This window comes from Mustela lutreola, chromosome 3 (assembly GCF_030435805.1).
Source record: "Mustela lutreola isolate mMusLut2 chromosome 3, mMusLut2.pri, whole genome shotgun sequence".
Taxonomy (NCBI): domain Eukaryota; kingdom Metazoa; phylum Chordata; class Mammalia; order Carnivora; family Mustelidae; genus Mustela; species Mustela lutreola.
The window spans coordinates 185,002,003-185,014,364 of NC_081292.1; positions in this window are offsets into that span (position 1 = coordinate 185,002,003).

Genomic DNA, 12,362 nt, shown 5'->3' on the forward strand with positions numbered 1-12,362 from the left:
AGGTGCCAAGACAGAATGAGATGTGCGTGAGACGTGGGGGATATGCCTGCAGAGGCGGGGAGCCCCGGAAGACTGCGGCGACCTTCAGACCGTGGAGCAAGTGTGACACCCGTGAAAGAGGGACAAAGACAGGAGTGAGCAGGAGGCAGAGGGAAGGTTTGCTGCATGTGCACATTCACACCACGGTGGGGCCTGGGGGTACCCGGAGACACTTGGTAGATGACCTGGGTTCCACATGGTCACTCTTGTCCTCACTGTCTAGGAGTAGCTCTGCTCCTCCTGCTGGCCAGGGATACTCCTTTTTTCATCAGCTGGTGCCTGCACACAGGCAGGCCAATGGTCCCTGAACTCGGCCATAGTTCATAGTTGGCAAGAATGCCTTCCTTTGGAACCAGGACTTCCAATGCTGCAAGATTCAGAAATGGATGGGAAGTACCAGGTCCCACGGTGGAGCTTTGGAAGTGTTGGTAAATAGGACCACTCTCTCTTCCACTCACTGGTTCCCAGAAATGTTCCCGAAGCCTTTGGGGAAAGGCATCCTGACAGATGGTACTCCAACCTTTCAGAAGGATGCTGGCACTTAGGCTGTGTATTGCTTGTTCTAGTCCTCTGTGGAGCTGGCTCCTTCTAGAAGCACTGTGTGTGCAACGACTGATGGTTTCAAGGTCAGGGACCCAGTCGCACACATTTTCCTTGGGAAGTGGGTTACCTGATTGCATGCTGATGCTTGGGATTCCGTGCCTGTGGATCAGTCTGTGTATAAGCCCCAGGAGACTGATGTCTGATTCCCTGCGAGCAGGAATGGTAAACTCTCACCTGGATTCAGTATCTCGCACTATGAGCTACCACAGGGGATGGGAGCAATGAGAGATTGGCTAATAGGAAGTAAGGAGAACTGTAAAGAATAATGGAATAAGGGCACCTGCCTGGCTCAGTTGATAGAGCACAAAACTCTCGATCTCAGAGTGGTAGGTTCCAGCCTCACATTAGGCACAGTGCTTACTGAAAAAACCAGTAAGGGAAAAGCAGATATAAAGAGGAACTACTAATCTACTAGGGCCGAGATGGCAATTAACTGTTGCCCACGGCCTAAGGGGTGCATTTTGAAGCTGCCACATGCCTATATCCCGTGACCATCAGCCCCTTTTATTTTCAACACTACCCAAAAGCTTGGCTCAAAAAAGTGTCACCTTGTGGTAAATTGTGGAACAGGAGCCTCTCTGGACAGGGCCTTCTTGGGAAGCCAAGACTTGCCTGCAAAGTTTCCACTTGAGCTCTAATGTCTTCTAGTATTTCTTCTGCACTCCTCCTTTACAAGGGTTTCACTTTGATGAGGAGGACAAAGGCAAGAAAGATGTTTTTTAAATGAAACTTAGAGCTTGCAGTCCAGGGATATTCGTTAAAGACTAGAAGCAACGTTATCTTGACGATACCTAGGTCTTCACATTCCTGTAAGACCCTGCTTTGCGCATACAGAAATTCCTTAGAAACCTGTTATCTCTACCTCCCCGCCCTCCACAAACGTAAAATATATAGTCAGTCACCCCCACACTCAGGTGCAGCTCATCGGCCTACGGAGCCTGTCCCCGTACTATATAAAATCACCTTTTTTGGACCAAAAACCTCTCAAGAATTCTTCCTTGGCCGTTTGCTTATTGAACCAAACTTCAAATCACATCCACTTCCTGAAGAGTTGAAATTTGATCAACTGGCAGGAAGATTTGAAACCATAATCCAGAAAAGTGTATTCGAGTAAAAGCGGGTGATCATCCAGCGCTTGTTTTATGACAATTATCCCAAGGAATATCGAAATTTCTGCTTATCCAAAGGGATGTTTGGAATCCCGCGGGCAATGCTCTGATTTGCTTGGTAACCAGCGCCCCCTGTCGGTTTGTGTCTGCTCTGCCCCAAGCCGCGCCGCCGCCCAGTTTTCTCAGCTGGGCGTGGACCAGAGGCATGTCTGCCCTCTGCCCCGGTGGGAGTCAGATCCTGCGGACCGCAAGTCCTAACGCAGTCCGCATCGGGGCTGCATCGCGGGGGGTGTTCTTACTCCTCTCATCGAGCGAGCCCGCCTATACCTCTTTACCATCTGCAGCCTCCAAACTTGGTCTTCTGGAGCTTGTCCGTTCTCTCCTGATTGACGCCACTTTGCAGACGTTAACAACAACCTGTCTGCTCACAGGCACCCTTACATCCTCTCCCCCTGTTTATTCTGCCCTTTCCTGCCCGTTCCTACAGAGCGCTCCGTGGGCTCTCTCCTTCCATGAGTTAGGGCTCTTAGTCTCTGCTGGCGTCCAACTGCCTGGTTTCCAATTCCAGCTTCTACCACTGACTCTTGTCACGGCTTTGAGACAATTGCGAGGTTAGAATATGGACTGGATATTAGCCTATGTTATGCAAGAGATACTTGTCATTCGATGTGATAATAACAGGGCAGTTACTTTTTTTTTTTTTTTTAAATGTCCTTCCCTATTAGGAAAGAAACGGTATTTGGGATTTGGTTTTAAATACTCCAGTTTAAAGAAAAGTGGGGTAGGGGATGGGAGGAAGTGGAAGGAGATTGGAAGCATGATAGTAATTGTTTAGGCCACTGACAGATAATTATATATTGGTTAATTCTATTCTTATCTCTACATTTGGGTAAGTTTGGAAATTCCTCAAATAAAAAAAAAATTGCAAAATAAAAATGGTCTCATTCATTACTTGGATAGTGGGTAACATGGTGAAGAATTAGTTGGTTGTAAAGAAAGGGGAGAAACAGGAGAGAGTTTGCAGTTACATCCAATGGTTCTTGGGGGTACAAGGGTGTGGCAGAGAGAGGAAAAGACCAGGTTCCAAGGAGCATATGTATTTGGTGTACAAAATTATTGCCCCTTAACCTGAATTCTGTCCTGCAGGCACTGGGCATAACACGAAATTCTGGCCAGCCTCCCATCCTGGTTGGTTAGCATTACCAGTTAGTCAGGCCCAGCACAAGCCAATTAGGTAAAGATGTAGAGTAGCAGGAAAGGGACAATGGTCCATTTATTCCAGTGACATTGATATAGTTGAGTTCATACACTTCAATGGGGAAATTATATCCAATTGGTAAATTTGGAAAAACTCAAATAGTCAAAGCAAAACCAATATTCCTTGGTTTTCTTGACTATTTGGACCATGAAGCTTGTTTTCATCTGTATAGACTGAGTCACAAATATAGTTAGAATTTGTAGTTTTAAGTATAACCCAACAGAATTACCTTTTTTCAGATACTAATAATTACCATAAACTCAGGTAATAAAGATTTCTTTAAAAAAAATAATAAGGTCATTTCTATAGGTGATTAGGTGATTTGGAGTAATTGTCAGAATTTCTTACCCTTTAATTTTAGCCTCTAAAGTAAAGGCTGTATGTACCAAAGCTGATTTTGTTAAATTTCTTTAGCTTCTTGTTTTCAGATGAGCTGAAAACAGAAGACTTGTCTATTTCTTCCCCCTGGGAAGATTTCCAAGTGAGGCATTGAGTCTGGATTGGGGGTTGGTGGGACTGACCATGGTGGGGAGGGAGAAGGAGCAACCCTTCTCTTCTGTGTTGTTGGGATGGAGATTGGGGAATTGGGGAGGATGGATGCCTTCTTTGGATCCTCATTAGTTCTTACTATTTTACTTGGAGGAATAAAATGGAGAGGATTTCAGTAAGACACAGAAGAGAATATTTTGTTGAGCAAGCAAAGCATGTGTGGATAGAAATGGGCTTTGTGTTGGCTTGGGAGTTCAAATTGGAGAGCAGAAACATACTGCCCACAGAGCTATAGAACCAATACGCCGTAGGTAATGAGAACTATCATTTATTGAGTGATTACGACATGCCAGATAGTGCCAAACACTTTCCATGCATGATCTCATCTTACCCTTACAAAGACCACATGCGGTAGGTTTCATCACTAGCAGCATTTGTAGTTGGGGAAACCTGCACAAACAGGCCCAATGCCTTGCTCCAGATCTTACCTACTGAATGCAGAAGTGGGATTTGAGCTGAAAGAGTCTAACTGTAGAGCCGGTGACCAATGTGATATCCTGAGAGAGACAGACTCTCACCAAGGCATCGAGAGATAACACAAACATTTTTGTTAATGGAACCATTCAAACATTCACTGGAGAGAAGAGTATCATAATATCCATTACCCAGATTTAATTTTTTTTAAATATTTTATTTATATATTTGACAGAGAGAGATGACAAGTAGGCAGAGAGGCAGGCAGAGAGAGAGAGGAGGAAGCAGGCTCCCTGCTGAGTAGAGAGCCCGATGCGGGACTCGATCCCAGGACCCTGAGATCATGACCTGAGCCGAAGGCAACGGCTTAACCCACTGAGCCACCCAGGTGTCCCCCCAGATTTAATTATGATGTATGTTTTTCCAAACTTGTTTATCTCCCCTACTTGATTGCTAAGTATCTTAGAGTAAATTCCAAAATTCCCTGTCATTTCACAGCAATAATTCATTTTAATTTGGTTTAAAATACAAATGTGAGCAGAAAACATGCAGCCCTCCAAAGTGGGAGAGTGATCCATCATCCAGTGTAGAAACTGGTCATAAGACACACACCCCACTCACAGGTTACAAACATTTGCTTGGCTCAGTGTGTACACATTGGCTGTGGAAAAGGGTGCATCAGACTTTCAGAACTGAATTCGTTAAACCAACTCCCTTCCCTCCAAGTCCATGTGCAAAAAAGAATCTAAGATATCTGATTTTCTGTGCAGTTTTGCCTAAGCGGAAATAATGGGCTGCTCTGGCACCTCAGAATGTCGAGCCGCTGTGAGACTTTTGTGTCAGCCTAGACCACATGCTTTAATTCCCAGTGGGTTTATGAGCGTGAACCAGTATCCCTGAGTTCTGAGAACTTTGGAGAGAGCAATAATAAGATCGAGTTTTTATTTTTATTTATTTATTTATTATTATTATCTTTTTAAAAAGATTTTATTTATTTATTTGACAGAGCACAAGCAGGAGCGGCAGGCAGAGGGAGAGGGAGAAACAGGCTGGCCACTGAGCAGTGAGCCTGACCAGGGCTCAATCCCAGGACCCTGGGATCATGACCTGAGCTGAAGACAGAAGCTTAATGGATTGAACCATGTAGGAGCCCCAAGTTTGAGTCTTTAGACATGCAAACCCAAATGCCAGCCTCCAGGAGGTAGGGAGTGTTTATGACACTTTCTGCCTATTCTAAATCATTTGCCTTTGTTGCCCTAACTCAGCAGCCTGATCCTTCTTAAATTACCACGAAGCTACCTTCATCCTATTATTTTATTTTCTTTTAAAAAAGATTTTATAGTATTTATTCGATAGATCACCCGTAGGCAGAGAGGCAGGTAGAGAGAGAGAGAGAGAGAGAGAAGCAGGCTCTCTGCTACGCAGAGAGCCCGATGCAGGGCTCCATTCCAGGACCCTGAGATCATGACCTGAGCTGAAGGCAGAGGTTTAACCCACTGAGACACGCAGGCGCCCCGGGAAGAGGTCTTTTTAACCCATTAAAAAAAAATTATTTATTTATTTGACAGACAGAGATCACAAGTAGGCAGAGGCAGGCAGAGAGAGAGCAGGAAGCAGGCTCCCTGCTGAGAAGAGACCCCCCCCAACTCGGGGCTCGATCCCAAGACCCTGGGATCATGACCTGAGATGAAGGCAGAGGCTTTAACCCACTGTGCCACCCAGGGGCCCCTAACCCATTTTTAAAAATTCGGGCAAATTTGGCATACCATAAGATGAACAGTTTTAGTAAATTCAGTGGCATTGAGTACATTCCCAGTGTTGTGCATCCACCACCTCTGTCAAGTTAAAAACATTCCCAAAAGGAAGCTCCATATCCAACAATCGGTTGCTCCCCATTTCCTCTCCTCCCAGCCCTGGCACCCAGATGAGCTGTCTTTTTGGGTTGACCTATTTTGGAGATGTCACGTAAATGAATCATAGGGTAGGTGACCTTCCCTGTCCAGCTGTTTTTCACTTACTGTAATGTTTTGGAAGTTCACCCCACTGTAGCTTCTATTTTTCTTAAATTTAATATGGATGGGATTGCCTCCCCTGGGGAACAGAATTCTATGCCTATGGACAAAAAACAGGAGACCTCGCCTTCTTATGGGGCACATAGGGAAGACGTGAGGGACAAGGACGGTGGCTCCGTGTCAAATCCCTACCTGGGGGACAAAGGCCTCTCTGTACTGAAAACACCCAGACAGAGCTAATGGAGAAAAGACCCTTGTGGAGCTCAGCAAGGGGAGGGGGTGTGGCGCTTTACAGGCCTAAGCTGGCCAACTTCACAAAGCCTTCGAGAAGGGCACTCATAACATATTCAAAGGGACCTCAGCTTTGGTCAAGTAGAAATTAAGCATCCATCAGTTTAAAGTCTCACTCTTTCCTGTCTGAGTCCTGGCATGCGGTGCTGTCCTATTCTGGAAGGATTCACTGCCACCTTCCTTCACACACAGCTCACAGCAAGGTGCCCTTCTGCTACATTCCTCCCTCCTTCCTGCTTCTTCTTCCTTCTGGTTTCTCTCCAGTCCTTGGTCCCCACACCAACTCTTGCTCCCCCCCCCCATTAGTATGCAGAACAACATAGTTCTAGGCCATTCATCAGAGGGAATTTTTACACAGCGAAAGTGGCCCATCGACACATTTCACCAAGGACTGTTCTTTTTCTGGGGAGTTTTGCTCCCACCCTTTGATTTATGTCAAGTTGTTTCCATGACAGATTTGGAAGTACTTTTTTTTATTTTAATTTTTAAATTTTTAAATAAACATATAATGTGTTTTTATCTTCAGGGGTACAGGTCTGTGACTCGCCAGGTTTACACATTTCACAGTACTCATCATAACACATACCCTCCCCCATGTCCATATCCCCACCACCTTATGGAAGTACTTTTTATTCCAAGTAGATAAAAAGCAAAATAAATAATAAAATTGGAAAACAAAGACGCTTCCGTTTCAGTCACTGATTTAAATTACTTCCTCTATATAAGATAGTAAATCAATCTAATAAATCGAGTAGCAATAATCCGATCGAATGAATCAAACATCCAAAAAAAATCAATAACGTGTGGCACATGCTGATAAGAAAAGGGGACGTATTGCCCCTGGCCCGTTCAGCAGTGCCCTAGCAGGTTTAGAGTTTGGTTAGAGACCGTTGAAGCCTCGCATTTGAATATTGAGATGGTCATTTGAGATCTAAGTCTGAATACGTGGTGTAGAGAAAGCAAACTTTGGAACCCATTTCAGATCCTTAGTCCATCTCCCAAGAAACTAGGATTCCTTACGAGGGCTAGGCACTAGGTGGCAGCATGGAGCACTAGAGGAGCAGATACCTGAATCTTCATGGGGAGGTTTACCTGGTACTTCCCGCTTGGGTACACCTTGCAAGGAAAAATTGTGGGATTCTGGCCTGTTTCTGTATCTCTGTGAGTGTTATGGAGAAAGAAGTAATATAATTGAATGGAAAACTAAAAACCCATTGTCATAAATTTGGTTCTTTATGAACACTCAGATTGGTGGGATCTGGCTTAAAGTTGGAGCAAACTTTTGGGAGCCTTTCTCAGTCAACGACGGTGCTCATGTATTCTCCAATATAGCAGTTAGGATGAATGGCTTCTCCTGTTTAGTGTCTTCGTGTCACCTTGCATGTAGCAAGTGCTTAATACGTGTTTGTTGAGTAGAGTTTAATCACATCAGGAGCAAGTGTGGTATAACTAATGGATCCAGGCTGATGTTTAATTTTAGTTGGCTATACTGGGGAGACTTGGCAGGTTGTAGAGCAGTTGGGGTTATAGGGGAGAATCTTCTGGAGGAGCAAAACCGTTTCTTCCCTGAAGAGGTGAGGATTGAGCCTGGATGTCTAAACAGTGTGTCCCAGTAGAGTTAGAGGAATAAAGTTAGAATGGGAACATTGTGGGAAAAGTACAGTTAGCTCGATGAGTCTGGTTACGATAGTTCTATGTGAAAAATGTGAGCAACCAAAAGTTTGAGCACCTTGGGGCACAGGGGAATAGAGTGGATTTCAGCATCATAATTCTGCAATTTTTGTTGTGGGTAGATGTGTTCTGAGTAATGTTCTGGGGACGAGTGCTGCTTATTTTTCATCTTTGTATTCCGCAAGAGGTTTAGCACAGTGCCATGCTTATAAAGTAGACATTCAATGAGTATTTGTTAAATTGAATAATTTTAGGTGGTCACAGTTGGCGGTGTAAGGGGAAGGAGTCGAATCTGATTAAATTATGTATTTAAAAAATACATATGTATTTATTTTTATTTATTTTTAAAGATTTTATTTATTTATTTGCGAGAAGGAGAGAGAGAGAGCGCGCACTTGTGAGCGAGCAAAAGAACACCAGCAGGGGGAGCAGCAGAGGGAGAGGGAGAAGTGGATGCCCCGCTGAGCAGGGAGCCTGACGTGGGACTCCATCCCAGGACCCCGGGATCATGACCAAAGGCAGAAGCTTAACCGACTGGGCCATCTAGGTGATTATATATGCATAATGCGAGTGCGCATGAGCAGGAGAGAGGTTCAAGGGAAGGGGGAGGAGCGACTTCCCGGCTGAGCAGGAAGCCCGATGCCAGACTTGATCCCAGGGCCCCAAGGACCCCAGGATCATGACCTGAGGGGAAGGCAGATGCTGAACCCACTGAACCACTCAGGCACCCAAAGGTATGTATATTTTTTAACAACAGTAATTGTAGCTGAAGTTCACGGAGCACTTCCTGTTTTCCGTAAGCCCGCGGGGTAGTATTTCACCTCATCCTGACCGCAGCCACACGGGCGCGCTGTGACGCCAGAGCCCCTGCTGGGAACCTGCCGGTGGTTCTCTGGTGTCCTCTGTGGGTCAGTTTGCCAGAGCGGCCCTCACAGTCGCCACGCACTCGGTGGGTGAAGCAGCAGAGGTGTACTTTCTCACGGTTCTGGAAGCTGTGAGGCCCAGGTGCCAGCAGGGCTGATTTCATCCCGAGGCCTCGCCTTGGCTTGTGGATGGCGGCCTTCTGTCTGTGTCTTCGCCTGGTCTTCCCTCCGTCCCTGCATCCCAATCTCCTCTTCTTATAAGGAGGCCCGTCACGTCGGATTGATGACCTCATTGACCTCAGTGATCCCTTTAAAGGTTGCCGCGTGACTCAGAATTCCCAAGCCTGAGAAGTGGGGTCGGGACTAGGGTCCGGAAAGTGAGGGGCGGCTCACTCTTGGGGCTGTTTGTACAAGTGCAGGATCGGCCCCAACAGAGAGTGTCCCCATAACTGCTGTGCCATAAATACCTCCTCAGCCTCCACCGAGGACCATCCCTGCTGGGGAGCCTGGTAAAGTAGCAGAGTCCGGGGCCCCAGCCCAGAGCTTATGATTCCAAAGGTCTCTGGTAAGGCCTAGGAATCTGGTGTTTCCATAAGCCTCCCCAGGGATTCTAATGCAGGTGTTTAGGATCACCTGGAAACTAGAAACCTATATCCAGTGCAATAATTTCTCTCTTCCTTTTTGGTCTGGGAGTAGATGTCACTGAACTCATCAATTACCTTTCTCAATTTTTAGGGGGTGGGGTGGTATTCTTAAAACCCTCCTGCAGAAAGCCCTTGTAGTCGAGTTGCCGGGCATTGACCTTGACAGACCCACGGACTAGCTCTTTTTTTGTGGGGTCATTTCTATCCGTTCCAGACGGCAGAACTCCTTGCACACACACAAGCACGTGAGAACTAGAGCATCAGCGGCTGCCATTACAGAGTGCGGGTTGCACTGGGTCCTACGTACGAAGTTGTTTGCAAGAGTCTCTACTAAATTATGAGGAGAGAGCCAAGATGTTCGTTGCTTGACACTGAAGAAGGAGCGAAGACTGATCAGTAAGGTTTTCTCTGAGTCTGCATTGTGGGGGCAGGGAAGCAAGTGAAATTGATCAGCAGACTCTACCAAATAAAAATAGTATGACAATATGGAAAGTCATTTGCTTTATGGAGAACCACAGAGTGATACAATGAAGGATTCTTGGGTGGCAGATCTTTATCTGTTTCTCTTTGGGGAGGAGAAATCAAGCAAAGAAACAGACAAAAATCTCACCTGACTTCATCAAACTTTGGCCTGTTGTGTATGGTCTAAAAAAGAGCTGGTCTTTCATGATTCTCTCTCTGCGTACAATCACTCCTTTTTTGTTTCTTAACCCTCGTCAGTAGGACTGTATAAATTTAGCTGTGAAAGCAACAGATTCTGACCCTTGTTGACTTGAAGCAAAAAAAAGGAAAAAGAATATTGACTTGACAAGTGATAGAATAAGCCTCAGAATGATGGGCAAACTCAACAGGTTGAACAATGGGATTTTGGAAGATCAGGGAACAGGCAAGGTCCAGATATCTAAACAGCAATTGCTGTTGGACTTCTTCAGGATGCTGTTTTGAAAATAATTCATGTCTCCACTCCAGCCATATTCTGTCGTTGGCTCATTGTCCTTAAGATGTGAATTTCAGGAAGCGTGTCTAATCGGCCCATCTTGGACGCACACCCATCCCTCATTGGAGGTTAAGGTCTGAGGGTTGGAGGCGGGGAGTACATTGATCATCAGACCCAACCCATGGGATCGGAGTGGGGTCTTCCTCAAAGAAAAACAGCAGACGTGGGGCGCCTGGATGGCTCAGTGGGTTAAGCCTCTGCCTTCGGTTCAGGTCATGATCTCAGGGTCCTGGGATTGAGTCCCACATCGGCTCTCTGCTCAGCAGGGATCCTGCTTCCACCCCTCTCTCTGTCTGTTGCTCTACCTACTTGTGGTCTCTCTCTGTCAAATGAATAAATAAAATATTAGAAAAAGACAAACAGGAGACGTGAGACATATTGCAGGGACGGAAACAAGAGACCCAATAGGGACCCTTGGCTCACTTTTATCTTAGTGACAGCCAGTCATTTCAGTCCCTGATGTGACTTCTTCAGAGACAGGAGGCATGTTAGCTGTCCCTTTTCGGTCACTTCGGTCCACCTTTGGCACTCACAGTGATGAGGCTGAGGTCTGCTTGGATTACTGGCTTGTCTCAGAGGATGGTTGTTTTCTATAAGGAAGACAGTGTCCCTTACCTCTCTACTGGATATGGGTGGCTCATAAAGGGGCTCTTCAGAAATTAAAGATAACTTCGCGCAAACTCTGGACTCACTCAACAGCCCCTTTTCTATTTTCACACATTTCTTTAACACATTTGTTAGGTGCCTACCCTGTGGCTGCTCTCTCGTTGATGCTATGATACAGAATTCCCTTCTAGAGTCCTTCCCTTCCAGAGTCCCTACGCTGGATCTGCATGGCTTAAGGTGCTGGGATATTGCAAGAACAAAATAAAATCCTTGTTTTCATGGATGGAGCCCACATTCTAATTCACCATTGCATCCCCAAGACCTGGTGCAATAAATATTTGCTGAATGACTCTATGAGTGACATCAGCTTGAACTATGTCATTGCAAGCCTCACTTTCCTGTGGAATGCAATCACGATGTGCTGTTGGAGCCTAAGAATGTGATTTTCTGATCTGGCCTGCCCTGTGGATGCCTCTACCGGTAACTCACAGGAATCATCAATAAATTCTTAAAGGAGACTTGTTTTCAAAGCAGGCACCAGAGTTCTTCCTGCCATGGAGAAGGCTGACAACATGGGCCAGCGGTTCTGCCTTGAAAACAAGCAGCTGATGGGTCTGTGAGTCACCCTGTGCCCCAGGAGATTGCCTACTCCCCCGACATCAGGTGCCCAGGGGCTCTTGGTGATGTCAGATGTTGCCATCTGTGGTGGGTGGTGCTGGGTCAACTCAGGCGGTAGGAACAATCTAGCATCACTGTAAAAACAGGAAGGCTCGTTGCCCTTCTGTGAATGAGGTCTGAAACAGGAAACAGGGTCACCAAAACGTGGTCTCAGCCACCTGGACGCTGTACCTGGAGGGTTTGGTAACATTGTTCTTCCCCAAGATCCTATTTACCAAAAGAAACAGGGAAATCAGGAGAGTATTTAAGATCTGGGAAGATGGGCACTGCAAAAACATAGATAAAATAATCCTTAGCAAATTGGTTAATAGAATACTCACACCAGTTAAAACATGAATGAGGTAGTATTATATGGGCTAATAAGGTTAAATATCCAAGACATACTACTAGGTGGAAGAAGCTGGCAGATTAACATGCAGTTTTTATATTCAAACGAAACACTGCCAAGAATAACAACACACACGTGATGTAAATTTACATCACAGGTTCACCCAGGTGGTCATGTGTCTGGAAAAAGTTTGGTACCGTACTGATGACAAGGTTACCCCGGAGAGGGCAGAAGATGAACAGATTGTGGATCGTGGCCAGAAGGAACTTGAGCTGTAATATTTCAACTTATCTAGAGGAA